General features: G+C 37.7%; 1 pseudogene; it reads right to left on the minus strand.

Moving 5' to 3' along the window:
- Positions 1–520: 520 nt before the first annotated feature.
- LOC107489139 (protein IWS1 homolog 1-like) lies at positions 521–4197 on the minus strand (annotated as a pseudogene).
- Positions 4198–5615: the final 1418 nt, after the last annotated feature.

The raw sequence follows: 5615 nt of genomic DNA on the forward strand, positions 1-5615 counted from the left end.
TGCGGTTTAGTCTAGAACACAACATATTGGATCTATGAAGTGGCAACTAGCAAGTCATTGAAGTTGTATATTAGTTACCATTTAACAAGGCACATCCTAGTCATCAAAGATCAGTTCAGTTTGGTGTTAAAATTGTATAGAAATTACTTTTTACCACTATTTTTATCTCAAACCAATTTATAAAATCTATGATTGTGGAGCGTTGGAATTGAGCGAAGAAACCTTGTCCTAACAATATAAAACGGAAAAAACAATAATTAGTAATAATATTGTTAATAATGTTGGTTGTAACCTGTAAGTACTGTGGTGATTGCTATTGTTAGAAAGAAAAACAAAGATACACCAAGTGGCGTGATGGTGGTTATTATTATGAAGAAAAACAAGAGGGAGAAGATGATGGTACTTAAGTAATTTACTATGTTATTTTTTAATTTTTTTATTTGGACCACCAAGATCCTTAATATACCTTTTCCCACCTAAGACAAAGCCCTCATTCATATTGTGTTCTTACCTAAAAAGATTACATGCTAAGAATTTCTTATATTTTTCATCCGAATATAAATTACATTTCCTGATAAAAAATTCTTCCCATAAAATAAAATATTTTGTTTAAAAAAGCCAGATCCAAACACATCCTAGCTAACTAACTAACTACGGATGCAGTACAGACTCCAGAGCCATTGAACTGAGATGACAAACCGAGGCTTGATTATTATTTATTAAACAACAATTAACAGCATGTGCACCACAATCCCATACTTGGGGGAATCATTTATGCAATTGATGAATACACAACAAACGCACAGGGATAACGGAGAGCATTTTAACAGCAACCCGCCAAACTTGAAATTCAGACCACAGAACACCAGTCTGCAAAGGAAGCAGTCCCTGGTTGCTCCTTTATAACGAAGGCAATCATATCCAGCTTGTGGGGCGAACAACACAACCAGTCAACAGATCTACAAATATTTGATCATGCCACGACCTTCCACACTTAGTTTTGTAGCTTGAAGCTGCTTCTTCTTTGGTGCCCTCAACTGCTGCAACTTCTTATTCATCTGTGGTGAAATACAAATTTTAGAATATACATCCGCATCTTCAGTTAATCTCTGCTTTTTATTTTTATTTTACATATTCACTTCCTCAGTATTCTACATTTGTGCGAGATACTCTCCAAACACTTAAAAAATTAAAGAATTGCAGGGAATCACAAGGTTTTTTTTTTTTCTTTGAAAAAATACTCCCACCCCGAGGTAAAGCACAAACCTTCATTCTCTGCTGATCTTGTGCAGCAGCTTTTGCTCGCGCTCTAACTTCTTCTGGATCAATTTTAGACTGGGGACGGATCACAAAATCCAAAGGTGTTGCTTCTGGCCTTGATGCATGTTGCCTTGAAGAAGACCGTCCAGACCTAGGCCTGCATTATACATTCAAAACACTTAGCATCTAAAAGACAAATCAGTGACAACTTAGTTCACACTGCTCCACAAGTAATATCTTAATGCCGAAGACTTACTGTGAAAACTCCAAATCAAGATCACCATCTCTAGATTCCATCCCTGCTACTTTATTTGCCAGCCTGTACAAATTCAGCATATTGCAATACATAAAACAAATATTGCTTAAGATGAGCAATTCAAATCAGAATGGTTGAGCACTTTTTAACAGTTGGCTTCCTGAAAGGAAAATTACTCCTGGATTAAAATGGATAGCTTGTAAAAAAAGAGAATGAATACCATAATAATGTCTTCCAGAATCAGTAAATTTTTTAAGGAAAGATAAATGATACATGCTGAAGGAAGAGTTTCACAGATTACTTACCCATTTGTCAACCAGTTCCTTAGCTAGTTTTCTATTTACATTGATTTCTTCGTCAGACTTCGATAAGAACATGATCACCTGTCAAGACAATATACGAAGAATGAGGGGAGAGAAGGACAGTCATTTTAAATGCTAAAAAATAGAGCATCTAGCCACAGGATGAACTGAAGCACAACCTTCCCAAGACCACTCTTCTTCAGCTGTTCTCTTCTATCATACTGCTCTAGGTCAATAGGAAACTGCAAAGCATGTCCAATTAATCAGGAGCTAAATAATGCTGGGAAAGAGCAATTGAATAAAAAAATATTTATCATGGTGAAAACTCAGTACATCATTTAAAATATTCAAAATTGCCGTGCGTATGTTGATATTTGGCAAGCTTCCATCAGGAAGTGGCTCAAGCCAATTCTTCAACAAAGTTAGTACTCCATGGTCCAAAAACTCTAATTGGAGCTGTTTCCTGCAAAGTAGACAAATAGTTGGTGGAAAGTTACCAAAGAAAATATGCAGAAGTAAAATAGAATATTAAGGAAACACCAGAGCAAACTTCATATTACAGAAAATCAACAGTTTACTTCGAGAGGACTTCTGTTAGAAGATCCAACTTCTTTAGTTTATTAATGGCAGGCTTCCCCTGTCTATTAAGTTCAGCATCCTCTTCAGCTGTGACCTCAAGCTCAGCCATGACGTTCTCAACTAATAAAGCTATTTCTGCAGGACTTCTCTCATTCTTCTTCTTTTTCTTACCTATCTTGAAAAGATCCTTAATTTCATCATCCTCTTCACCTTCCTCTGCCTAGAAAATCAACACGTGTCAGGTGTCAAAGGCTTTATAGTAAAACAATGCAACAAATCCCATAATTGATTTCTTGACGAAATTGTCTCTAACTAGATCATAAACAGAGACCGAATAGCTTGAAATGAAAAGAAAGCTTAAGTTACATCCATTACATATTTTGGTTTACAACATGCTACTGGTACCAAAACATTATCCTAATCAGACGGATATCAAACACAGTGGATCTGCTATTCTGCTTACAGGGGAATCTAGCAGTAAAAAAATTCAGGAGAATTAATCACAAACCTGGGGAGCATCATCACCAGGAGAACGAGGTTCATCACTGCCATAGTAACCACCAGCTTCCAACCCCGTGTCATCTATGAAGTTGTCATCATCCACGTTCCTAACACCCTCATGATCATCCTATATAATGGAAACCGGGTTAAAAAAAGAGGCATGGAAACCGTTATCAAATAAGCAACAACTTTTCGAGCCTCAATTAGCCCTGATCAACAAGGGCAAAAGCACAAGCTACAAGCATGACAACTGAGATACATAGCCACTACATAATGTATCAAGTATCCAGCTTGAAGCTACCAAAATAAATAAATAGAATAAACATCTAAAACTCTCGACAAAATGAAATCCAATTATCAGATGAACAACAAATCATGTAAAAAACACAAACGCACAATAATAATTATAAAGCCCTAACTCTCAAATCTTTATCTTCATCATCTTCCTCCCCTTTCTTAAATTCCTCCAAAATTTGGACTCGCTCTTTCCACTTTTGTCACTTGCAAACCTCTTCTCTCCCTTAAGCCTCTTCTCTTTTTTCATACTTCCACCCTCCTTCCCCTTCTTCCTCTTCCTCCCTTCCTCCGAACCCTCCCTCGCGAACCTCGCCCCGCCTTCATACTCATCCTCCGCCACCTCATCTTCGAGCTCCGGCGCCACCGACTGCCTCCCGGTGTCTCCCTTCTTGATGAGCCTCTTCCTGGGCTTCGACTTGGACGAATCGTTGTCGTAGACCGGAGTCTGCGACCGCTCGCGGCGTAGCCAATCGCCACCGTCTCCTTCGTCCTCGTAATCATCGAGGAGCGCATCGTCGTGGTGGGGCTCCGGATCGGGATCGGATTGAATGTCGTCGTAATCCATCAAGGATTCTCCGTCCTCATCGCGGTACCTGAAAAAGCAGAAAACAAAAAATTAAATTAGGAAAAAACAAAAACCCTAACCCTGATAGACGGTGAAAATGGTTTTGGAAGAAAGAGAAGAGGAACTCACGGATCGTCTTCGTAACCCATGTTAACGTTGTTGTGGTGATTTCGCAGTGAAAAATAGCTGAGAAATATGAGAGATTTGTGTGGGGTTGGTATTGCGTTGATGAATAACAGAATAAGAAGAGAAAAGAAAGAAGGGTGCGATAGCCAAGAATAAATCGAATGGGTTGGGTCTTGGTTGCGGTGGTGAGAGGAACAGAGGTTCGGGTTCGAGGTCGGTGAGGTCAGGCTATGGCAGGGTGGCTTGTGGGAGCAGAATGCAGATGGGCTGGGGTACTCTACGCTGCTCTAAGTTACTGCTACGTTCCACCATACTCCCTATGGCTATATCTTTTTTATTTTTAAATTTTTTGTTTATTAGTTTGACTAATATTAATATTTATTTGATCAAATTTTTTTGTTAAAATTTGGATACGTTAATCATTCCAAATTCATGTCAAATCATTTGAGATTGTATCAATATACATTATATTACTGGAAACATTTCAAGTGCTCCGGAAGTACCGGTGTACAGTTGTTTTAATAGTTTATTTTAATTAATATATATTACATATATTTTTTATAATTCAAATCAATAGTTAAAATAACTAATGCACCAGTATTCTTGATATACTTAAAATACTTCCTATATTACTTTGATTGATTTTTTTAACTTAAATCAATTCAAATTGTATTAAAAAATGGCAATTGACTTGGTTAAAATAAAAGAAAGAAAACTTTATCCAAATATAATAATTGGAACTTTTTTATGCGCATGTTCTGATTTGTTTTATATGTAAACCGTCGTGGGTAACCATAGTTTCAATTTATATGTAAACCGTTGTAAGTTGACACAGTTTACATGCATGAAATAATGAACGTAAATTGTGGGAGGCTACCGCGGACGCGTGGTTTGCACAAAAAGGGATCGACGCGACCGCATGATTGACGCGATCGCGCGCCACAAGCGAAACGCATATGACGCGGACGCATGACTGAAGCGACCGCGTGACACGAAAAACTTCACGCGACCGCGTGACCCACGCGGACGCGTGACAGAGGCCACACACCAGAAATTACAGAAAGCGATCCAGCGATCTCTGAAGCCCTTTTTGGCCCAAATTCAAGTCCAGAAAGCATAGACCAGAGGTTATGAAGTGAAGGAATGCATCCGAAAGAAGGGGGCTAGCCAATTAGTTACTTTTCATAGTTTAGATGTAGTTTTAGTGAGAGAGGTTCTCTCCTCTCTCTTAGGACTTAGGATTAGGATTTCTCTTAAATGATTTAGGATTTCAACTCTTCATCAGGTTCAATATTTCTTTTACTTTATATTTCTCTTCTACCTTGAGATACTTAATGCTTTTATTTATGTTTGATTTATGTTGCCCAATTGGCTTATGAATATTTTCCATGTTAGATTTGACTGCTTTGAATGAATGTTACTTGAGGTATTCCAGATATTTATGATTTCAATTTAGCTTTCCCCATTATTGGCTTTAATTGATTAACTAGAAGCTCTTGAGTTATCAACTATTTCTGATTGATTGTTATGTTGGCTAATTAACTAGAATTCCACTAACTCTAGTCTTTCCTTAGGATTTGGCTAGGATTTGGGAAATCTAACCAATTAGTTCACTTGACTTTCCCTTGCTTACGCAAAGGTTAACTAAGTGGGATTAAATTCCATTCTCATAGGAGTAACTAGGATAGGACTTCCGAATTTTCATATCTTGCCAAGAGTTTATTTTATA

The sequence above is a fragment of the Arachis duranensis genome, chromosome 5 (genome assembly GCF_000817695.3).
Source record: "Arachis duranensis cultivar V14167 chromosome 5, aradu.V14167.gnm2.J7QH, whole genome shotgun sequence".
Lineage (NCBI taxonomy): Eukaryota > Viridiplantae > Streptophyta > Magnoliopsida > Fabales > Fabaceae > Arachis > Arachis duranensis.